General features: G+C 36.3%; 1 long non-coding RNA gene across 1 annotated transcript in view; it reads right to left on the reverse strand.

Annotated features, from left to right (window-relative positions):
• Window positions 1-3486: 3486 nt before the first annotated feature.
• LOC144290946 (uncharacterized) overlaps window positions 3487-26353 on the reverse strand; it is a 35089-nt gene continuing 12222 nt past the window's right edge. The window contains exons 3-5 of the long non-coding RNA XR_013358421.1: window positions 13633-13708; window positions 13192-13283; window positions 3487-3797 (exon numbers count right to left, since the gene is read on the reverse strand). This is a non-coding gene — a long non-coding RNA (uncharacterized LOC144290946). The remainder of the gene's footprint in view (window positions 3798-13191; window positions 13284-13632; window positions 13709-26353) is intronic.

Raw genomic sequence — 26353 nt, forward strand, 5'->3', positions numbered from 1 at the left:
CAGCAACCCTCTGTTTGTTTTATATATTTAAGATGATTGAATAAAAAAGACATGGTATTTATATACAATGGAACATTACTCAGCCATCAAAAATATTAAATCTTACCATTTGCAATGATATGTATGGAACTAGAGGGTATTTTGCTAAGTGAAATAAGTCAATCAGAGAAAGACAGTTATATTATTTCACTCATATGTGGAAGTTACAAAGAAAGACAGAGAATCATAGGGAAAGAGAGGGAAGAATAAAATATGACAAAATTAGAGAGGGCGACAAATCATAAAATAAGCTACATATTTCAAAGCTCATCTGATGCATGCATCTCATTTATGGCACTGTGGTGGGCTGTTACATTCATGGCTCCTGAGGATGCATATCCTGCCCATCCACTCTCTTCGGTATTCCCATCCAAGACTGATTCTAGGTTCGACCAACTCACATAATGGGAATTCAGCAAATATGTCATTAACAAAGACTTAATAACTAACTGTGCATTGGGATTTTTCTTTCTGGAACCTCTCAAATATTAATAATAATATTAATATCAAGTTAAGCCACTCAATAATGAGAGATGATGTGGATAGAGATGCCCACCTAACACCTACATCAAGACTATAAAATTGATGAGACCATCTTAATTCAAGTGGCCTCAGATGAATCTCCAGATGATGATAGCTGCATGGGTGAGCCCATAAAAGTTTAGCTTGCTCTTCTGAGATTAGCCAACCCACAGAACTGTGAGAAATAAACCACTCAGTTTTGGGGTGGCAGGTTATGTAGTAACAGACAACTGATAAGTAACCAGTTATTATCATGATATTTCATGATAATCCTGAGATCATGTATGCAGCATGAAAATTGAAATGAATAGATCTGAGTTTGAATGTGGGGGCTGAACATCACCAATGGTTTTACCCAGAGTAAGGCTACTACCTCTCTGCCTCTCAGAATTAGCCCTTATAGATGTGAGTTTATTTGTAGGATAGTTTTATATAGTTGAAATGACTGGTTCCTGATAATATATAGCTATTTCTATAGATATAGGTGGGTATATTCTTTCTATCTATCTATCATCTATCTATCTATCCTTTCAAATCTTACCGTATGACCTTCCAAAGTGATTATACCAATTTTTATTACAGCCTACAATGTAAGGTTTTCCAAACATTCCCCTTTCCTCTACACCATAAACTGTTTGGAAATATGTCATCCTGATAAGTGAAACATGGTATGTTGAAGTTCTAATTTGTACTTCTTTACATGGATTAACATTCCTTAATATATTCATATGACATTTTCATTTATTTTCCACCAAATTCACTTTTGAGATCCTCAACACATTTTTGCCTAGGACTGCTGAAATTTCTAAATTGATTTTAAAGAAAATTAACTTTGTATAGATTGCATTGTGTTCCCTCATAATTCATATGTTGAAGCCCTAAAGCCCAAGGTGACAGTATTTGGAGACAGGCCTTTGGGAAGTAATTAGGTTGTGATGAGGTCATGAGAGTGGGCCCCTCATGACGGAATTAGTGTTTTTATGGGAAGAGATACCAGAAATTCTCTCTCTCTCTCTCTCTCTCTCTCTCATTCTCTCTCTCTCCCTCTCTCTCTCTTTCTCAGTGGATGCACTGAGGAAAGACTATGTGAGCATAAAGTGAGAAGGTGGCCTTCTATAAAGCTAGAAGAGTCTCATCCGGAACTGAATGGTCTGGCACTTTGATCTTGGCCTTCTCAGACTCCAGACTGTGAGGAATAAATTTCTGTAGCTTAAGCCCTTTATACTATGGAATTTTGTAATGGTAGTAGAAACTAGTAGTCATATATATGATAGATAACTTCCCCATTTGATGTTTGTGTTTGACTTGATATTTTGTTCTTTGGACATGCAGAACATTTTATATGTTTTGCAATTGATTTTAGCAATATGTCCTTTTATGCATTTTTTGGCCCTTAGGTTCAGAAAGGTCTTTTCCATCAATATTTGCAATGATTATTCCTTGTTTCATTTTAGCTCTTTTATTATTTTGTTCTTTAATTTTTAAATCTTTTATTCATCTGAGTATTTTTCATGTAAGAAATAAAGGAAGAAAAATAGATTGGGATTCTGATGTTTCATGTATTTATTTTAGAACTTTTGGATACACCCCTACCCTGATAGCAGCTCCTTGTTTCAATGCTATCTGTTCTTTTCTCTACTCCTTATACTTATTTAGAAATATTTTAGGACTTGGTATTCCATCCTACTGATCTATCTCTCTATGCCTAAAATACGAAATTCTTCTAATTGCTGGAGTTTTATCACACTTTTGATAATTAATAGGCTTGTCTTCTCTCACCCTTTTCCCCTCCAATCTTTAAAACACTAATGCCAAGTATAGATTTTTCCATATGAGCTTGAGAATCAAAGCACCTGTTTTCAGAAAAGGAAAGAAAATTATTTTCCTTTTTTATTGTATAGCATTATGTCCACCAATTAGTTTAGAAAGAAATATCATTTTAACGATTTCAACTCTTCCCTTCCAATACCGAAATATGTCATTCCATTCATTTTTGTCTTTTGTTATGTTCCTCAATAGAATCCTAAATTTCATTCATGTGTTTTCTGAATCCCCAAAGTCCTGAAGATATTTGATTGTTTTTCCCCATTGTTGTTGTTGAAATGTGATCTTTTTTATTCTACTTTTGAACAGATTATTATTTTATACAGGAGCACCAGTGAGTTAGTATATTCATTATTTGCCAGCCAGTATATTTTATGTTTTATATATTTTATATTTGCTCAGTATATTTTATAATTACTAATATTTGCCCTAATGTCAAAACAGGCAACAAAGTAATTAAAACCCAATGTCCCTATTTCCCTTCAACATAGGGATCCTGCTGCCTCTGGTTCAGTGGTGAGCACTTGAATGAAGGACATGGCCTGCACTCACAATCCTGTCTTTACAATGTGAGTTTCTTAACTTCTCATATGGTTTAGTTTTTTTCATCTGTAAAAAAAGAGGATAACAATAGTACTTGTCTCACAGGATTGCTGGACAATTAAATTAATGCTGGTAAAATGTTTAGAACAATACCTTTTTTTTTAGACAAATTCTTTACATATAATAAAGACTCAGTAGTTGTTCTCTCTGTTGCCTCACATACTAAATCCATAAATCACACAGCAATAGACTTGCAGGTTCTGGTGTCCCTGGAAGAGCAATTTAAAGGCTAAACGATGTGATATAAATGCAAGTGCCTTGCAAACTTACACTATTATTAGAACACAAAATAATTGTAAACAGCCAGGTCACAAATGGATCCATTCATTCAACTAGCATTTACTATATGGTGGTAGAAGTAGAGATAGTCTAGAACTCAGGTTCAAATTTTATTTCATTTGTTAAGAAAGTGTTCTTTAAATACACATTTTATTTATTTATTTATTTATTTATTTATTCATTTATTTATTTAAGATTTTATTTATCTATTCATGAGAGAGAGAGAGAGAGAGAGAGAGGCTGTGACACAGGCAGAGGGAGAAGCAGGCTCCATGCAGGGAGCCTGATGTGGGACTCCATCCCGGGACTCCAGGATCACAGCATGGGCCCAAGGCAGACGCTTAACTGCTGAGCCACCCAGGCATCCCAAGAAAGTGTTTTTTGTTGTAGTGAAGGCTTTGTTAGAGTTAAGTCCAGAGGAGAGTGCTGAATTCATTCTCAAGATAATGCCAAAGAAACATATTGATGATGATTCTTCTTTTGAATACACCAATTGGCTCCTTGATTGCAGTCTGCTTGTGTAACCAGAGCTGGAAAGAAATGTGTTAACATTAGCTAAGAGGGTCTGGATACACATCACGTGCCAGATACTCTGCCAGCTATTTTATATTCACTAAATTAACTGTTTCCACAAAACTTGGTATGTACCAAAAATATCATCTTTACAGACAAAAAAAAAAAAAATCTTATCAGAGGTTTAAGTACGTTACATGTCCCAGCCTTATATAACTAGAGGGCAGGGGCCAGGACTCCAGTACTCTGAACCCTGAAAAGCCTGCCCTTCCAAACTGCAGCCAAGAACCATGTAGCCCATTGATCTTATATCAGTGATGAAAAGCAACAGATGAATTGGGGAGTGAGTTGGGGAGAAGTACATTCAAGACAAAATCTATCCCAACTGCCGTACAATCTTGAGAAGGCACACAGTGGTAAAGAAACCTTTTGAATGGTAAAGGCACCTTGTGAGTGGTAAAGGCTATAAGAAAAAACAAACAACCAGAAGCTGAGTACATCAAAGTTTCCATTATTGGTGGGATTTCTCCCTATATGGATTATCTAATTAAAGTTGTATCAATCATTCATCATAAATAAGGTGCTGTGCAGTAATAATCACGATAATATTTACAGAGAACTTTACATGAAGCACTACTGTCAGCACTTCATATTAATTAAATTGCACAATATTCCTAAGGCCTATGAGATAAGCATTATTATGACTCTTCCTCATTTACAGATAAAGAAATTGATGTAATTGGCCCAAGGCCACACAGTCAGAAAGATTAAGTAATTGGCCCAAAGCCACATAGTCAGTAAGCTAGGATTTGTACTCAGTTTGTTCTGAGCCAACCGCCGTACCATATGCTTTCTCTTTTTAAGTGGCTTTAGTCTATTGTCTTGTTGTGTTATTGATGGTGATAAGGATGTTTTAAACATCAGCACTTTTGCAAACTATCCAGGTATCCTTGAAGGGAAACTGTTTAGCTCAATTAGATCTAAGTTTTCCACCATGTAATTTGGGTCTTCTTAGTTCTGTGCATTGTTTGGTCATTCACTGAGTATGATAAAATAAATTCTACTAATACTGTTTTAATTTTGTAATTTTTTCTTGTATTTCCTGTAGTTTTCTGCAATATATATTGTAATGAATGATGATAATTGGTGCCTAAACATTTGTTAAATTCACCATTCGGTATTATGCCCCTTTTTATATTTTATAGTGTCTTAATCTCTTTTTGAACTGAATTTATCATAGTTAATATCTCATAGTCCTTGTATTCTTAGGGTTTGCCTTATATGTATGATCCAGTTATCTTACTGTGACTTCGTCCTATCTATGCATAATTTTTATATGGATTGTTCTTATACTTTGTACTTTTGAGGCAAGAGTGATGACTTTCTTTTCCTTTTTTTTTTTAAAAAATTGAGTAGTAAATCAAACTTAGTATAACATACTGCTGTTAAGTGTACACATTGTGTATACTTGTGTAACCAGACCCTACATCAAAATCCACATTTCTATCAGCCCAAGAAGTACCTGTGTGCCCCTTTCCGATCCATCAGACTTCCTTAAGGCATCCACTATTTTGGTTTCTAGCCCCACACATTTATTTTGCATATTCTTGAACTTATTAAATAGTATCATGCTTGCATACACTTTTGTATCTGGTTTCGTTTTCTCACCAAATTGTTTCTTAAGCTCATGTAGCTGTACATGTGGATAGCTTGTAATTTTAAGTTGTTTTTTCTTTTTCTTTTTTTTCTATTTTATTTTATTTTATTTTATTTATTTTATTTTATTTTATTATTTATTTTATTTTATTTTTTTATTGGAGTTCAATTTGCCAACATATAGCATAACACTCAGTGCTCATCCCATCAAGTTCCCCACTCAGTGCCCATCACCCATTCACCCCCACCCCCTGCCCACCTCCCTTTCCACCACCCCTTGTTCGTTTCCCAGAGTTAGCAGTCTCTCATGTTCTGTCTCCCTGTCTGATATTTCCCACTCATTTTTCTCCTTTCCCCTTTATTCCCTTTCACTTTTTTTTGTATTCCCCAAATGAATGAGACCATATAATGTTTGTCCTTCTCCGATTGACTAATACCACTCAGCATAATACCCTCCAGTTCCATCCACGTTGAAGCAAATGGTGGGTATTTGTCGTTTCTAATGGCTGAGTAATATCCCACTGTATACATAGACCACATCTTCTTTATCCATTCATCATTCGATGGACACCAAGGCTCCTTCCACAATTTGGCTATTGTGGACATTGCTGCTAGAAACATCGGGGTGCAGGTGTCCCGGCGTTTCATTGCATCTGTATCTTTGGGGTAACTCCCCAGCAGTGCAAATGCTGGGTCTAGGGCACATCTATTTTTAACTCTTTGAGGAAACTCCACACAGTTTTCCAGAGTAGCTGCACCAGTTCACATTCCCACAGGAATGTACAGGAGGGTTCCCCTTTCTCCACATCCTCTCCAACATTTGTGGTTTCCTGCCTTGTTAGTTTTCCTCATTCTCACTAGTGTGAAGTAGTATCTCATTGTGGTTTTGATTTGTATTTCCCTGATGGCAAGTGATGCAGAGCATTTTCTCATGTGCTTGTTGGCCATGTCTATGTCTTCCTCTGTGAGATTTCTGTTCATGTCTTTTGCCCATTTCATGATTGGATTGTTTGTTTCTTTGCTGTTGAGTTTAATAAGTTCTTTATAGATCTTGGAAACTAGCCCTTTATCTGATACATCATTTGCAAATATCTTCTCCCATTCTGTAGGTTGTCTTTGAGTTTTGTTGACTGTCCGTTTGCTGTGCAAAAGCTTCATATCTTGATGAAGTCCCACTAGTTCATTTTTGCTTTTGTTTCTCTTGCCTTCATGGATGTATCTTGCAAGAAGTTACTGTGGCCAAGTTCAAAAAGGGTGTTGCCTGTGTTATCCTCTAGGATTTTGATGGATTCTTGTCTCACATTTAGATCTTTCATCCATTTTGAGTTTATCTTTGTGTATGGTGTAAGAGAATGGTCCAGTTTCATTCTGCATGTGGATGTCCAATTTTCCCAGCACCATTTACTGAAGAGACTGTCTTTTTTCCAGTGGATAGTCTTTCCTCCTTTGTCGAATATTAGTTGACCATAAAGTTGAGGGTCCACTTCTGGATTCTCTATTCTGTTCTACTGAATTTTTTCTTTTTCTGGATGAAGTTCCGTTACATGACTATACCATCATTTTTAAAGTCATGCATTTGTTGATAGACATTTGAGTTCCCACCTAATTCATGGCTATTTTGATGATTACTGCTATGAACATTTCCATACAGGTATTTCTGTGATTACACACTTTTCTTTCTATTGAGGAATTAACATAAGAATGGAGTTCTTTGGACAGAGGTAAGTGCATATTTAACATTACAAGAAATTGCCAAGTAATTTTGAAAGGTGATTTTATTTTTTACCTCTTACCACCAACATGTGCAAGTCATGTTGCTTCATTCCTTCTTAACATTTGCTATTGTCAGATTTTCGTTGTAGTTGTGGCTTTTTGCCATTCTATGACTATGAGATATTTTCTTGTGACATTTTTAATTTGCATTTTTCTGGTGACTAAGCAGGTTATATTACCATAGATTTACTGGACAGTATTATATCTTCTCATTGATGGTTTATTCAAGTCTTTGGCCCCTTTACACCCATCTGGGTTGAATATCGTGGTAGACCTGAAAGAGATGCCATTTGATCCCTCTTTGGGTGAAGACATCAGCCAGCTCAATGTTTACTTTAGCTGCAGAGAGCTACCTGGCATGTGAGCACATCCTTCCCAGGGGCAGACTACCTCCAGTGATTGATAGAGTTTAAAGGCTTGACCATTTGGGCTTAATGTATCATATATACTTCAGAGTTCCCTGTAGGACTGGATGAGAATTTTCAGATCTGCATCACAGTTTGGCTACTACTTTGTCCAATCCTTGTTTTTTCTTCCTTCTTTCCACGTGTGTCAATTACTAATATATAACTGTACACTAAAATCTCTTAGCATCTGCAATCAGAGAACACTATCTATGATCACTGGTACCAGGAAGGATTTGAGAAATCAAGGGTGAAGACTGAATTTGAAGCAGAATTATCTGTCACTTAGTTGGTCATAAAGACCCACCATTGGTAGGTACTATAGTGAAAACAAGTGCTGGCACTAAGTAGGTCCCCAGGATTTAATATTCAGAGTAGCTGAGCTCTGGAGAATGTTAAACATGGACCCAATGCAGGCCTGGTGTACTAAAATTAGGATTCTGGTTGTAAAATAATGGCATCTTGATACTAGATTGGGGACAAAGGGTGGATGTCCTCTTATGCTTTGAAAAGTTAAACTCTTCTGAACCTGCCAAAATGGCCCATATGTCTCTATTAAGATCTAACACAAATGAGTGAGATTATATGGTATTCATGTTTCTTTGACTCACTTATTTCACTTAGCTTAACTGACTGGAATTTAAAAACAAACAAACAAAAAAGATCTAACACAACTCTGGTGCAAGAAGAGGATGAAGAGGCTTCTCCCTCTAATATAATCTGTACAACAACCATTTTAGGATCTACCCTCACATCCTTCCTGGCCACTGAGTAAACCACCACTGACAGTAAGAAAGGCCATTGTAAAACTAGGATGATTGATAGCAATGGATTCATTAAGATCCTAAAACAGTAGTCACAGGTACACTTAACTTCTAGAAACCAGATAGATAAAATTATCATGAATGGCAGGATTAGAGTGGTATCCAGGAGGCCTGACATACACAAACATGAGAGTGTTCTACAAAATGCATCCCTAGTGGCAAAACAGTGGAATAGCCAATAAGGATCAATACTCAGCTTTTATCATTACAAAAAATTAAAAAGTCATGTCCAGCAGGGTGGGAACTGTTGTCCTATAAAAACAAAGTAATGATTCTATGTCTAAGTTTACAGAAACTAAGTAATGATTCTATGTCTAAGTTTACAGAAACTAAACATTTAGCAGTTTTAAAATCTGAAACATGATGCCTAATAGGGAGTCTGGCCCTCTGGAAGAAGGATCCTGCCACACTATGGTAAAGTGATGTGATGATTTTCCCATTCTTTCCCCACAGGGACCTCAACCATTTATTCAAGTAACTGCCCTCTGGGAAAAAGGGGACTGGGAAAACATTTCAGAGGCCTGAGCTGATATTGGTAACTAGCAACCTGAAGCATTATCTGTTAAATTCTTCTGCAAGAAGGGTACATATTGGGACCAGGTAATAACTGGAGCCCTAGCCAAAGTCAGTGTTAATTGGTCTATGATATCACTCAGTGATCACTTACCCAGTCCTTAGGTAGGTAATTGCAATTAGCATAGTTGATGGTTGGTGCAAGCCTCACATCAGTCCCTTGGCTGATAGAGTAAGAGTCACTACAGGACACCAAGTAGAATCTAATGAAACTCCACCTTCCTTCTCCTGGCCATATCCTGACTAAGACAGCTAAAATCAGTGCCACCCTTAAGGAACTAAAGGGTACCTAAGTGGTGGACCTGCCATATATCCATGTACTTTGTAAGTCTGGCCTTTGTATAAGAAGGATGATCTAGTATGGCAAATGAGACTTTGCATACATGGTTAGGTGAATGATCCTGACATAGAAGATTATTCTGGGTGATAACTGATTGGCTCAAACGTGATCACAGTGATCCTCCTGAGAGGAAAACAGGAGGAGTTAGAGAGAGAAAAAGAGGCAGCGATGGGTAAATTGTACTGATGGCTTTGAACATGGGAGTAGGGGCATCATAGAGCATAAGGAGCCACAAAATGCTGAAAAGGACAAGGAAATGGATTCTCCTCTGAGAGCCTCCAGAAGGAACCAACCCAACCAACTTTGACTTTGGCCTAATGAAGCTGTGTTCAGATTTTAGACCTCTGGAAGTATAAAATAATACATTTGTGCTGTTTTAAGCCATTAATTTGAGAAAACTTGTTATAGTAGACACAGGAAACTAACACAAGAGGATTTTTGTTTGTGATTCCATTGTTTTCTAGATTGCATTGATGAAACGTCAGCCGTTATTCATTTTCTTATTCATTGTATGAAATACATCTTTTTCTTTTTTCTATAGCTGCTTTTAAGATGTTCTCTTCATTTTCATTATCAGCAGTTTGACTATGAAATGCTCTGGCATATATTTTCTCTATATTGATCCCAGTTGGCTTTCGTTCACTAGAGGTTAGTGGTTTTAATGAAATTGGAAATATTTCATGTAATATTTCTTGAAATAGATTATCTTGCCCACTCTCTGTTATCTTCTGATGGAACTCCACTTCCATATGTATGACATTGTCAGCTATTACCCTGTAACTTGTCAAAATTTTGCTCATTTTCCCAATCATTTCCCTTAGCTTTGAATTATTTTGATTATGTTGACTTCTTATCCATAATCTTTTCTTACACATTGTCCAACTTTGTTGATGCCATCATCTTTTTTTATTTCAGTAATTGCACATTTTAGTTCTACGAGTTTTATTTGGTTATTAAGTATATCTATGTCACTACGAATTCCTCCATCTTTTCCTGAAAACTCTTGAACATCTTTTCCTACAAACACTTTTAAAATATGTCTTATAGTTATTATAAAGTCCTTGTCTTTTAATTTCAACATTTTGGGTATGTTTAGGTCTGTTTTTATTGACTAATTTTCTCTTGACTATGCATCGTATTTTGTCTGCTTTTCTGCTTTCCAGATAGTGTTTTATTCTGTACTGGTATTGTGAAGTATACATTCAGAGATTTGGAGTTCTTTTATCTTCACTTGCAGAGAGATTGATTTGGGTCTAGCAGGCAGTTAAATTATTGATGGATCATCTCCGGTCCTGTGCAACTTGGGTTTAGGCTTTTTGAACTCTATTTAAATTTTCCCTTAATCCTAGGGTTTAAAGCTTAGTTCTGTGATGCCCTTACTCCTGAATCATGGCCCGTAAGGGTTTTGTATGGGAAGTTTGAGTGTTTTATCAAGACCCTCTCCCAAGGACAGGATAACTACTACCAATTCTGCTCAACTCTTTAGTCTCCTTGTTATGGCTTTTAGCTGGATCTATGGAATTCACTGCATACATGCATTTCTGGAGTCTGATAAAAATTGAGATGAATTTATATGCAGACTTTGGGGGCCATTTCTGACCCATCTTCCTTTCTGGTGTATCTTCCCTGAATTTCCAGTAGTTCTGACATTCCCAAAATCTAACCTCTTATTCCTCATCCCAGTAAGATTACTACTTTCTGCTTGAGCTCTATTTTCCTTAAAATAGAGCTTGGCTTAAGCATACTCTCATGTCCCCATGACAAAAGAGTCACAAGCTTAAGATAAACAAATAAATAAACATCTTTGTTAACCTATATAACCAGTTAAGAATAATTTTCTAACTCTCACTAATGCATATTTAACAGCATCTCAGCTTTGTACCTGATAGTGTCATCCAGAGCACATTTCATCAGTAAAGACTGTCAGCTTTTCTTTCTCATTACTCAGTGTCATCCTCCCTTTTGTACATCCAGACGGAAGTTGTAAATAATCTTCAGTTTCCCAAATGGAGCAGTACAGAACCCCATGTTACCCTGCATTGTACATAATCTTTATGTACCACACCATGGTATGTACCATATCATATTTATGATTATGATTATGTCAAAAAGCTTTGACCCAAAATCAAACCATTTTTTCCTTTTATAGAAAAAAGTTATGCTCCCATAAACCTAGAGCTTTACATAGAAAATCAGGTTGATGTGGGGAACAGTGTAAACATTTAGAAACTAGTACGCAATTTCAGTTTTTTTTTCTTTTTTTGGTTTCCATCTGATTTCTGCAACCCATTAGTGAAGATAATCTGTTCTATAATAGGCATAATAAGTGATGATAGTGATAAGTAACTTATATAAATAAAAAATGATATAAAGTTCAGATTTAACCTTTTAAACTTACGTGTAATATTAACAATAATAATAGCAATGGGAAGAGCTAATGTGTTTTTGATGCCTAGTTTTCAGAACACTCTATTGAGTTTAATCCTCTTATTAAACCTATGAGGTAGTGGGATTTATAAAAATATCAAATAATTATGTATTGCTTTTGTTAAAATATAAAGCAACAGCATGAAATACTATTTGCACACACCTTGTGGTCCATGCATCTCATATACATTTATGGAATGTATTGATCTCTGTGTATATAGAGAATCATAAAACATTCTTAATGAACTCTACAATGAGAGACTGTTACATAAATACATTATTTCTGCAGAGTACAATATGTGCAATTGCATGCACATGGAAAAATCTTACAGATAAAACATGAAAAAATGTCACATGAAGATTCTGACTTTATAGAGAGGAAGAATTAGAATAGCCAGGGAATGCTTCCTGAATTAAGTAAGTTTCATAGATCAGATGATACTTCAAAATATATTCACTTTCTCTCCTATTTCTGCTCTCCATGTTGGATGGTATATATTTCCTGGCCCCTGAGTCTGGTTAACTTGATTTGCTTTGGCAGGTAGTTATTAGCAGAGATGATTGTAAGGGTAAATGGGCCTGCTTCCTTGAGCTCCTGACTTTCATCATGAGAAGAAAAAGTCTCAGCTACTCCCTCATCTGAGGAGAATGACATACATGTGGCACAGAACCAAGCCCAACCTTCATTTTGGAGGCAAGCCCAACTAGCTGTACCAGAATCAACCAAATCTCAGCAGACTGGCAAATGTGCAAGAGACAAGTGAATACTCATGGTACATGACTGATAGAGACTGAATGTTTGTATTCCCCCACCTTGCCCCCACCAAATTCATACTTCAAAGCCTAATCTCCGATGTGATAATGTTTGGAGGTAGGGCCTTTGGGAGGTGATTAGGGTTAGTAGGTCAAGAGGGTAGGGACTTCATCATGGGATTAACACTCTTATAAAAAGAGAAAGAGACATAAGATCTCCTTTAATATATATGAATGAAGACCATGGGAGGATGTAAGAAGATGGCCTTTTGAAAAGAAAAAAAAGGAAGATGGCCTTTTGTAAACAAATAAACAGGCTCCCACTAGACACCAGATCTGCTGGCATCTTTATTTTGGATTTCCCAGCCAGAATTGTGGGAAATTAATGTTTATTATATAAGCCATCCAGTCTACGGTGTTTTGTGATAGCAGCCCAAACTGATCAAGACAATGCCATTGACAATTTGTGGTTGTCTGTTTCATAGCAAATCCTGACTGATGGGGATAACCAGTAGATTAATCTTCTTCATCATAATACTTGTTTAATTCAGTATGTTGGTTATTGTGCAAAAGTATCTGCTACACACTTATAATGCTTTTAATCCCACCCCCATTATTGCTTGTGGATTCAAATCATCCTCCTACTATGTAAATGACTTACCTCTGAATGTACAATGATTCCTTTCTTCTTAGGGTGAAGAGAGATATAAAAAAAAAACTTTTGCCCGGATGTAGGGTTGCATATGTTTCCATCTATAATGAGCAGGGGTAAGAAAAATATAGGAGAAAAGTATGTAAGGATACATAATCGAAACATCTTATGAGTCAAATTTAGCTTCTATAGAAAAGCATGGCAATTGGCTCTTATAATATCTGATCACCAGGCATATTTTTCAAGCCATCACCTCTGCCGAGTACAGAAAACACTTGAGGAAAGGAAAAAAAAAGCAACATTTTGCTAATACAACTTATGTTTTTTTGTGTGAACACATGTTATTTTAAAATTCTTCATTTTGACAGACTTTTATTTTTCAAAAGGCAATGAAAAGTGCCAAGGGAGCTAATAAATGAATTTCCCTCCCTCCAACTCTCTTTTTCTGACCTTTATTAAAGTCCACTTTATTCTCCTTTGGGGAAGAAAAAGTGATTTGTGTCATCTCCCTCAACGAAGAAAAAATCTGAGGAAAGAACAAATAAAAGAACTTTTCATCTTGTCATAAAACAATAATTAACTCCACCATTAGTAACTTATACAAACCTGGGGTGGGGGTGGGGGGGAATGGAGAAGAAGAGAAATCTTCCTGAGAAATATTCCCAGAGGATTGGTGTTAATCAAAGCCTGTGTGATTCAAAGAAAGAAGAAAGGAAGCTATAGGAAAACAAGAACCATAAAAAGGCCTTGAGTGTAGTACCCTAAGGGGGATGGGGGTTAAGGAAAATACTTTTCAAGGATAGATTCTTTTGTATGGTGTGCCTGGTTAATCAGGTCACATGATGCTTTGTGAATTAATATCAAAGTAAAGTTAGCTTGCAGCCACGATTTATTTATTTATTTTTGCTTTCATGAGAGATTTGCTTCAGGGTGGATAAATAGAAGTTCTGAAGGCAATATGTGATTCAGTAGCTTGTGAGGCCAAGACCCTCTTCTTCATGGTGCATATTCTTAGGTCAGTTGTTTTGATTTCTAGCCCATGATTGGAGCAATTTAACCAGAGAAGGACCTCATGGTTTGGCTTGCTTGTCAGATGTAACCCAAATGTTTGAAGGGGGTGGGGGGCAGTGCTTCCATGATACCCAGAAGCTATGGGTTAAAGAAGGGGTTGCATTGTTACTATTAAAGTTGATGATCTGATCTTTTCTTCTCCATGATTCTTTTAGGAATAGACAAAATAGAGATTAAGGAAGCAGTGAGACAAGTTCCAGGGCAACTCTGGAAACAAAGTCAAAATCATCCAAGATGCTTCTGCAGGGCTGGTCAAGGGCACAAGCAGTCCAGATGAAAAGAAACCAAGAAAAAGACCTTATGGAAACAGCCCTGTTACCTGCCTTGGAGTATTTTTTCCTGATATTTACCCAGCTTCCCTTCTTCCCCTAATAAAGTATAAGGAATATTTACTTGTTCACTGATCTGTTTACTCAACCCAAATTTATCATCTTAGTCTGTGTTCCCCCAAATGTAACTTTGAGATAAAAATTATATTTGGTGGTTGAAAGAAAACCCAGTACAGGATTGGTAAAGGAAAGCAGAGAAGGGAAGGTGGTCACTGTCATTATTAACCTGGATCCACGGTGGGTGAGTGAGGCTTACACCCACAGGAGAATCCAATCACTGTCAAGACTATTTTCTCTATACGCAGTTGACATTTTATCATTATCCTGCTACTCATTTCAAAATGTATTTGGCCATTGTTAGATAACAGTTTTTAGAGGTTCTTCAATTAAATCAAGTCAAATGACAATATTATATCTCAGTGATGCTGACATAGAGATGCTCCAAATTTTAATATTCTATTATGAAATTCCCATGAATTACATTAAAATCCAAACCATATTAAATTCTCTTGTAAGTTAAAGCCCAAAGATTTCAAAATACTACGAACATTATAGCTCCAAATTAAATGTCACCCTTTTCAGTTTAAGTTACAAAGCAATCAAAGTCTTCTCCAGTTTTTTTTTGCTTTGATTAGATTCAGCCAGGGGGTGGAGCTCCTGATGGTTGGGCTGCCTCATCCTGGAAGGGCTATGGTTTCTTCACAGCAGCAGAACATGTTTGCATTCAATGCCAAGTCTTACTTTTAAAGTCAAATGAGGTTTTACTGCATACAAAATTATTATGGTACTCATAACAAAATTTAAAAATAAGATGATCTGCAGACCCTAGAGCTAAATTATATTTGCAGAACCCAGTATTTGGTATTGCTAAATATCTTTTCAAAGAATTAGTGGTATTTGTGGGAAGGACAGTAGAGGGAATTTTGGTTCTGTTTGTTTGTTTTGTTTTATGCTTATCAGGATATCAGCCTGTCTGTATCAGGTTTCCAAAATTTATAAACTACATCCTTTAATTCAGTCTCAGAACTATCCCAGTAAGAGGTTAATTTTGCAGAATTCATTTACCACATCTGAGAGTAGGAAGCAACCTACGTATACTGTTTCTCTTTGACTAAGTGTTGAGAAACTATGGTCCTGCAAAACCACCTGTTTTTGTAAATAAAGTATCACTAGGACACAGTTACACCTATGTATTTACATATTGTAGATAACTGCTTTCTGAGCCACAAAGACGGAGTTCAAGACTACATAGAGAGAACTTATGTTGTGGTAAGCCTGAAACGCTTATCACCTGACCCTTCAAAGAAAAACGTGTTCTGTTTTAACAGCACTGAAAGCCTTTTTTGCTAAGTTTAGAAAATTGCAATGTAGGGGCTCAGGTCACAGGGCCAGAGCCCAGATCAGATGCTTTTATTTCACATCAAGATTATTTAAAACTTATCAGTTTATATTGCCTTGCACATGGTGTGTTTCTAAAGTCTCATTTCTTCATTGTGCATTAACTTGGGGTTATTGGCATAATTTCTGCAATGCATGATGAGCAGGCTTAGACCACTGGGGCAACTGTCAGTAACTCTGAGTGTGGAATAGTGGAATAGCACAGACCCACAAAACTGCCTCACCACACATGGATTGCAGCCAGAGAATCTTGTTCAGTGGATTCTTATAGTTATGCTCCTGAAGCATGTGCCTTGATGAGGGTAGTAAACAATAGCTCATCCAAATGCTCCTCAAGACACTGTCTATCCCATGTTTTTGGCAGTTCCAACCCTCAAGGAGTGCTACTACTTGCCACATCTTTGGGTTTTCCCTTCCCCAGTGACTATACCTCTCTAGTTGCATCTCCCCCTGCTGTTCTACGCCTTTAACACGGGTGTTTATTGGTTCTTTCCTTCTCTAACACATATAGATCTAGTTCTATTTGTCATATCAGAATTTCTTCTATTTCCCCTTTGCTTACTGCCCAGGGCATTTTTGTTTTTACTTTATTCAGTTCATGAGTTCTGAGTCTTGTAAATGCATCTACTGTTCAAATAGATCTTGTCCACCAAGCTGGGTTAGATAACCCCATTAGGAGACTTTTGTCTCATTAGATAAACAAGTAACCCAGGCCAGGACAATTTATTATCATCCAGTACAGCTTCCAGTTAATAACCTTCATCTTTGCTTCTAGTTCTAATGTCATAAATCTCGTAGGCCTAAGGATATATGTCCTATCTGAATGCATACCTATAATACCAGAGCATCACCTTGAAGTCACCCCATAATTCTTTGAGGATTTCTGATCCTAATCCAAAATTAGTCTTTATACATCCCCACCTTGCCCTAAGTGAGGAATGGAATCATGGGAAACCAACCTAGTGCTGCTTAGTAAAGCCTGGTGCTAATAATTTAAAACGAGACCCTCATGACTATTCTTGGGCAGACGCAGGACTCAGGCTCCTATATCTTCTAAGACTGTAAGGCAATCTTTGCATTGGGGTAAGTTCCTGCGAAGTTGAAGGTCATTCTGTGGCAACCACTCTAAAAACCTTACCATGTGGTAAGAATAAAGCTGATTTTGTTTTAGTTAAAATGCTTTATAGCAAAAATGACCTCTTACTTTATCAAACTAGGATATTTTTCAAGTGAAGGGGAACTACTGTTATTTATGCAGAAGCATTAGGTATAGATAGACTGAGCTGGATAATACAATGACTGATTCCTCTACTTGTAGTAGATGCTTTATAGGTTGAGGCCCTTGCTGTGTCCTAAACTTTTGTGGAATACCTGCATGGCATAATATATATCCTGGTGCTTGTAGTACCATCTCTACAGAAGTAGCTTGATCCCGGTATAAGAAATAGCCTTAGCATTACCCTAGATACAGGCGCATAATGAGAAAGGGAGGTGGGCTACAGCATAGCTGAAGGCTTCCCCCTAGACATTCTTTATCTTTGATGAATGGCCAAGAGCTAGGTAGATTATTAGGAGTGGTTCTTTTGAAGTGATGTGGTAATGCATTCATTTATTCAAGATAAAACTTGTGAGAAAGAGATTGAGATGAAGTTTAGGAGATGAACATCAGTCATGTCACTCCTATATCTTAATACTGGAGGGACAAGGTCAACCACTGAACCATTTCTTAGCACCCAGATGATAAGACGTAATTGTACAAAATCTCATTGGTTCTTGTGTGGAAAATATATTGTGCTGGGAAAGTGGAGGCAGGGGAAGTAGTTGCAAAGCTTCCATAGCTAGAAGGCTACTGCAGGTGTCTGGCCAAGGATAATGCGGGCTTGAACTAATGCAGCTGCAGAAGACAGAAAGCAGGGCAGGCTCTTATATCACAGATTAAGGGTAGGATTACAAAGAATGGATATGGAATTTTGTTAGATTTTGGGCTTAGTATCACCTACTGAGAGAAAATAGAGGAGGAAAATTGAGTTTTAGCAGAGGCTGTGAGCAGGGAAATGGAGAATAATTATAGATAAAAGAAAAGAATAATATGGAAGAAATGCCTCTCATTTTTCATAATTTTGCTAGGTTCTCCCCAATTTAACCTTGAGTGTGTAAATTTATTAAGTTTTACTAAGCAATGCCACCATCTGAAGTGAAACAAGGTAATTTTTTTTCTTGAATATTCCTTCTCTGAACTGATTCATGGAGATGGGTCAGGATACATTTTGAGAGCTGGGTAAAGATCAAGAAAAAAACTGATTTTGACCCTTGTTTGGCTTTGGACTATTACTCCATTTGCCTAGTATTGAGTTACTTTATCTGAAAAATGGGATAATAATACCTCCCTCAATGACATCATCAAAAGATAAAAGGAAATATTATATGTTGCATACTCAGTATTATGCTTGGAGAAAGGTAAGAATTTTCTAACTGGTGATTATCATTGTAGATTTTTTGATAATTTATTTCCTGAAATACAAAACAGAAGGATGGATATCAGAAAGAAAGAATATTCTTTAATTATTTATTTATTCAACTAAGACATTAAAATAAAGTAAATTAACATAAGGGACACATACTTCTGGCCATGTTACCTCTTCCCATAATTAGCTAGAAAGCCACATGAGATATATGAAATCACTGTTTTTAGACAATACAAAACACGTATTGTTTGTTAATCCTGAGAGAAAAAATACAATCAAGGTAAATCATCCTGGATTTCTGCCTGGACAGCCCTTCCAGAATGTGATACAGAGAACAGAAATCCAGTTATGAAGATTACATATAGAAGTTCTGAGAGACTGAATTGGTTAGAATTCATGGCAGACTACTGTAAAAGAGAGTTTCTCTCTCTCACATACACAAACATACACACACACACACACACACACTTCGAAAATGTGGACAGGAATTCTATAGCATTTTATGGAGGAATGAACTGCACTGGCATTGAAAGTAATTTGAAAAGACGAGGGAAAGAACCATCAGAGGACTATCAGGTGAAGAGCTACCAGTGATTACCAAAGACTGGCAAAATTTAGTGCTTCTAGGAGCCTGAGTGGAGAGGTCTATCAAATATATATCAAATATTTAAATTAGGAATAACACACAACTTAAAAACAGAGGAGTAGGAGGAACTTCCCAACTCACTTAATGAAGCCTACATTATTCTTACACCCGAACTGGCAAAAAATGTGATAAGAAAATGATTTTGTGACCCAATATTCTTAATAGACACAGGTGTAAAAATTTACCAAAATATTAACAGATCTTATTTGGTGATACATAAAAAGGATAATATGCTCTGCTTACATGAGGGTTGTGCCAAGAATTAAAGTTATATGCTTATAACATTCCAAAAATTACTCAATGTAGTATAACAATTTAATAGAAATGAGAAAATTAAATGATAATTTCAATAGATACAGGACTTTCTTATAATAAGTTCAATATCTATTCATGAATAAAATATTCAGCAATCTAGCAATAGAAGAAAACTTGCTAAAACTGATCAAGACAAACTCTGAAAAACATACAGCTGACATGATACCTAAGAGTGAAAGACAGAAGGCTTTTCCCCAAAGATTATGAACAAGATAAAAAGGCTCCATCCTCATCTCTTTTATTTCACTGGGTTGTTAGTCAATGTAGTAAGTCAACAGCAACAATAATGATATAGGCATTCAGAGTCGAAAGAAACAAAACTATATTTTTGGGGTGTTTTTTTTGGTTCACAGATTTCATGATCCTGTATGAAGGAAATCTTATGAAGTTTATTTTAAAAAGAAATTAAGATTTTAGGTAAATTAGCAGGATTATTGGATACAAGATTAACATAATCAATTCTATTTCTGTATACCAGTAAGAGTCAGGCGAAAATTGAAATAAAATAAATAGTACCATTTGTCATAGCATCAAAAACATTAAATATTTATGGATACATCTGACAACCTATAGACTGCAACATTGATGAGAGAAATTTAAAAGGGTGAAATGAATTGAAAGATTTAATCAATATTTTAAAATATCAATTCTCCATAAATTATTCTATAGTTTCAGTATAATCTTCATCAAAATTCCAGCAGGGCTTTTTGTAGAAATTAAGAAGCTAATTTCAAAATTCATATGAAAATGCCAAGAAGCTAGAATATCCAAAACACAGTTTTGAAATTTAAAGAACAAAATTTGAGGATTTATACCACTCGATTTCAAAACTTACAAAACTATAATAATCAGGACAGTGAACTCTGGGCAGAAGTATAAATAAATCAATGAAATAGAATAGAGAAGCAGAAACAGACTCATAAATAGACAGTTGATTTTTCAGAAAGTTTCGATCTTTTGAATGGATGGTACAGGAAAATTTGAATTTTCCTATGGGAAAAAAATAATAAGCTTGGATCTTTACTTTTTATTACATACTAAGATTAATTATAGCTGGATTATAGACCTAAATGTGAAACCCATAGCCATAAAACTTCTGAAAAAAACAACTTAGCATCAATAATGACCTTGGGTTAGGCAGAGGTTTTTAGACACAACATGAAAAACATGATCCACATAAGAAAAAAAATTGATAAATGAACGTTAACAAAATTAAAATTGTACTCTTTGAGGGGATCCTGGTATCTCAGTTGGTTGAGAGTCTCCCTTCAGCTCAGTTCATGTCCTCAGGGTTCTGGAATCCAGGCCTGCATCAAGGCTCCCTGCTCAATGGGGAGTTTGCTTCTCCCTTTCCCTTTGCCACTCCCCCGCCCCCAACACTGACTCTCTTGATTAGATAAATTAAATCTTAAAAAAAAAAAAAAATTCTACTCTTTGAAAGTCATTTAAATGAAAATGAAAAGACAAGCCATAGACCAATAGAAATAATTAGAAAATGACATGTTTGGGAAAGGACTTGAATTCAGAATATATAAAGAAATCTGAACAATCAATAGTTAAGAAAATAACCCAATTAAATGAATGGGCAAATGGTTTGAATAAACACTCCACCAAAGAATACATACATAAGAAAATAAGTATTTGAACAAATACTCAACATCATTAGTCATGAAGGAAATCATACTGAGATGATAGTCTAAACCTATTAACACATCTAACATGAAAAAGTAGGGGGTGCCTGGGTGGCTCAATTGGTTAAGCGTCTGTCTCTTGATCTCAACTCAAGTCTTGATCTAGGGATCTTGAGTTGAAGCCCCATGTTGAGCTTCACACTGGGCATAAAGCTTACTTAAAAAAAAAAAGTCTGATCACCCCAAAAGTTGGTGAGGATATGAGACATGTGCCTTTCATGAATTGCTGGTAGGAATATACAACAGCACACTTGATGTGGTTTGGAAAGTTGGGGTTCAGATGGGACAATGAAGAAAAATTCTTGAGATATCTTGGGTGCAAAAAGGTGGCTTTTTTAAAGGAGAAAGACAGAACCTGGGGCAGAGGCTTGTGAGGAATGACTGATTATATACTATGGAGTTGGAGGAAGTAAAGACAAAGGAGTTTTCCAAAAGGACTTTTATATGCTAAAGAGAACAGGACCCCTGAGACCTAGCTATTGTCAAGCTAAGGTTGTTTTTCCCTCTAGCAAAATATTAACATTAAGACAGTTGGCAGTTACTGGAGGAATATTATATTCTGCCTATCTCAAGTAGTTTTCAGTGGGCTGCAAGTTATAAGGAAATTTAATCTCATCTACATTTCCCTCTGCCTCTGTTCCCCACATAATACTCGCCTGTGCAAACAGGGACAGTTCCTCTAAAAGCTAAACATACAATTACCCTATGAACCAGATATTTCAATTTATGGAATGGGTATCCAGCCACAGCTTTGGTGGTCTCTCCAGAACACACTTGCTCATTATTTGCAATATGGATAGGTTGCGAGTTTTCCACATCTTCATGTTGTGGTTCCTTTCTGCATCATTAGCTGTTCTGTGTTTCTTACACTTCTCGAAATTTTTATATTTTTAAAGATTTTATTTATTTATTTGAGAGAGAGAGAGAGTGCATGAGAGGGAGGGGAAGGCAGAGGGAGGAGCAGTCTCCCCACTGAGCATGGAGCCCTAAGCAGTGCTGGATCCCAAGATCCTGAGATCAGGACCTGAGCTGAAGTCAGACACTTAACCCACTGAGCCACCCAGGCACCCCCTCACTCTTCTCCAATTTTACTGTAGCAGTGAGGAGAAACTTTGCTTCAAAATCTACTCAACTAAATATCCAAGTTTATCACTTATAATTTCTACTTTCCACAAAACAGCAGGACATAATTTAGCTAAGTTTTTTGGCACATTATATCAAGGATCATCTTTCCTTCAGTTTCCAAGAACACGTTCCTCATTTCTACCTGATACTCCATGAGAATTCCCTTGAGTGTCCACATTCCTGGCAACAATCTCTTCAAGGCAATCTAACCTTTTTCTAATGTGAATCTTACCCTGTTCCAAAGTTACTTCCACATTTTTAGGGGTTTGTTATAGAAGCACCACATTTTGCTGTGCCAAAATCTTTATTAACCAGGATTCTCCAGAAACCAACAGGATGCATATGTTTGTGTATGTATAAAATTATATATGTAGAGAATGAGACACATGGACATCACAAAGCCTTGGTGAGTACAAAATCTGATGCTGTGCATATTGTATTATGCAAATTCACCTTAGTTAAGTTGATTTGACAATAGCAATAATATCACTTATCTGGCAGGATTATTTAAGTAATAAATGACTGATGATTTCAGCTCAGTTTCTAACATTCAGGAATTGTTCACTTAATGATAGTTTTTTAAAAACTTATCCTCTGTTTTTTTAAGTAAACCTGACTCCTTTCATTGGCTATCTTTTAAACTTATATTTTCTCCTTAGGCTTTTATATTCCTAAAGGAAACTCAGTCTGTTTTTTCAGAGCTCATGAGGTTAATCAATTCAAATTTTGGGTGGCAAAATTGCATGGAGTCTCAGCATATTTATACAGCAAATGAAAACTTTGTATTCTTGAATGCATTAAATCAGTTCAAGGGTTTGATATTATAAGAATTTGGGTCCTGTCTCAGATAGATGGATATTTTTCCCCCAAAAAAATTGATGGGTGCAAATCTGTCTTAGATTTAATGGTTAAAAACAGATGTACTTATGAAAGAGCTCACCACCTATGTGTAGTTGGAACAGACTCCACTTCCCCCATTAAACTAAAGGAATAAAAATTATAAGTACCCAATAAATATTTCTTGAATATGCCTTTTAAGAGCCAAACTTTGTTTTACTTTGATTGAGTAACATAGCACCATCTTCCCTACATTTGTTATGGTATAATTTTATCTGATTCATTTGGAACATGTTGCTATATTAGAAATGGTTCTCCTTTCAAAAAGTTTATAGTCTCAGAGGGACAAAGAGCATGCTTATTTTCAGAATAGAAGCTATGGAAAACTTTATGTTATCAAGTAACAAAATAAGTACTAGGGAAAACAATCTGATGATGTTCAGGAACCACAGATGTCATAGTGGGCTATAGAGTCTTGATGTTTTTACAGTGAAGGGAATACAGATGTCACAAAAGCCATAGTCATATAATCAACTTGAGTATCTTAAAATAGAGTTGCCTTGCATACAACAAATATTTTAAATACAATAGAACCTATTTGCCTAGTTGTATTCTCAGGAAACCCATAATTCATTTTCTAACATTAGGTACTTTGGGGAAATAATGTTTTTTGCAATTGCAAGTTTTAGTTGGCAAAGTTAGATATTATTCTGGTGGCTTATTTTTTAAAAAAGATTTTATTTATTTATTCATGAGTAACACACAGAGAGAGGCAGAGACATAGGCAGAGAGAGAACATTTCAGGGACTCCAACCCAGGACCCTGGGATCACACCCTGAGCCAAAAGCAGACTCTCAACCACTGAGCCATCCAGGCATCCCTGTTCTGGTGGCTTTATAACTTAAGATTATTTTTACTGTTACATGTCTATTGCTTGCCAATATTGCTCCATTGGGATCTGCTCCATTCACTCAGGGATCAGATGATAGATGCTCTTCATGTGACACACTCTGTGTCAACTGGAATTCAAGAGCATCTGGGTCTCCATGACAGAAGAAGATACAGCTATATGATTGTGCACTAGGTTCTTATATACTTCAAGTAAGAAGTGATATTCTCATTTCTACCCACAGCCCATTAATAAAATGCAGTCACAGTCTTGTCAAAGTAAAAAGAGGTTGGAAAATGTGAGTAAGTAGATAGAATGTGTGTTTAGGGTTACAGCTCTGGCACAGTTTGTTTTTCTGGTCAAATGTTCCTTTATTCCCTTCTCATACAGAGTATAGTCATACCTTTCTCAGGGGAGGCAACTGAAGTTCCAAGTTTGAACCAATAAGCACATCATGGTCAAAGTCTGGAATCCCTACATATTGCAAAAGCATAGTTGCATTAAGTTCAGTTATTCTTAAAAAAAAAAAAAAAAAGTTCAGGTATTCTTCTTTTGGTCAGAAGAACTATGAACAAAAAGCCTATTTATCACCTGCCTGGCACCTATCAGAACAGAGAAAGAATAATCATAGTCAATATTCCCATCAGGAAAGGTGATAGTCCTGAAAAATTCTTCAATTCCGTTGGTGGGACTCCATGAATTCCCTCTATCTTTGGTATGGACTTATTTCTTGATTAAGTTATGATTGTGACCTTAAGAAAGATCTGCTTTACCTATGCTTTTCCATGGCCCTTGCTTGACTCTACCTTCTTGTGCTCTTGTTCCCCATTATCCTTCTTGACTGAATTTGAAGAGTGTTACACAATATGCCCTCCTTGATCTTTACTGTTTTTTTCTGTTCCCTTCCAGCTCAAAGAATTCTTGAGGCTTAAAAATCCTTTCTTATAAGAATTTTTAGTCTAAGTTTGTTGGGTCTTGCTAGTAAAAATGTCTTTAAATGAAATAGTAAACTTGTTATGTATTTGATTCTAGTCAGGTCCATGGTTCAGTAAGCATTACCAGATTGTCCTTTTGAAGGAAAAGTTCCAGGCTCTGCCATTTTACTGATTTTCTGCCAACTCTCCCTTCCTAGTTCTTGCTTTCTCTCTCCCTCTCTCCTTTCTTCTCCCTCACTTTCTCCCTCCACTGACACTATAGTTTTTGTAAAATAACTCTATTTTTCATTTGACTTTAACCTAATTATTGCCCTAAGTAATTTTTTATCTAATAGAAAAACGTAGCAGGTTGGAATATCCTTTTTTTTTTAGAGAGATTTTATTTATTTATTCATGAGAGACAGAGAGAGAGAGAGAGAGAGGCAGAGACACAGGCAGAGGGAGAAGCAGGCTCCATTCAGGGAGCCCGACATGGGACTCGATCCCGGGACTCCAGGACTATGCCCTGGACTGAAGGTAGGTGCTAAACTGCTGATCCACCCAGGGATCCCCCAGGTTGGAATATCCTTAATCTGATTTTTGCCATCACACACTCAGCCAGTTGAGATATTTGAGGTGTTATGGGACCTTATTCTAACTTTGCTTCAAAGTTGAATTTATTTATTTTTATTTTACTTTACAGTTTTATTTAATGTATAACTATATACAGCAAAATTTAGAAAGTATAGTTAGTTTACAGTTCTCTGAGTTTTGACAGGCATAAATGGGCATATAACCAACATTACAATCAAGGTATAGAATAGTCCCATCATGCATACACACACACACGCGCACACACACACACACACACACATACACGTATATATACATTTTTTAAGATTTTATTTATTTATTCATGAGAGACACAGAGAGACAGAGGCAGAGTCATAGACAGAGGGAGAAGCAGGCTCCATGCAGGAAGCTCAATGTGGGACTTGATCCTGGGACTACGGGATCATGCCCTGAGCCAAAGGCAGATGCTCAACCACTGAGCCACCCAGGCATCCCACATACATACATTCTTATTTCTTTATTCTTTGTCAAATTTTCCCCAATGCCCAGCTCGTATAAATGACTGACCCAGTCTCTGAATCAGTTGTGCTGTTTCACAATGTCCTATAAAACAAATTATACAGCATATAGCCTTTGAGACTGACTCCTTTCATCGAGCACAGTGCATTTGAGATTTACCTGTTTTCTTGCCTCTATTAGTAATTTTTTTATTCTATTACATGGTTATGCCACAGATTTTTTGTTTATTTTTTTTCAATTTACTCATTAAGTCAGTTCAGTGGCATTTGGTTTGTTTCCAGTTTGGGATGATTACAAGTTAATCTTCTATAAATATTTGTGTGTATGTTTTTATACGAACATAAGCTTTTATTTCATTTAGATTCTACCTAGAAGTGGAATTACTAGGTTGCATGACAA

Source organism: Canis aureus, chromosome 2 (genome assembly GCF_053574225.1).
Source record: "Canis aureus isolate CA01 chromosome 2, VMU_Caureus_v.1.0, whole genome shotgun sequence".
Classification (NCBI taxonomy): Eukaryota; Metazoa; Chordata; class Mammalia; order Carnivora; family Canidae; genus Canis; species Canis aureus.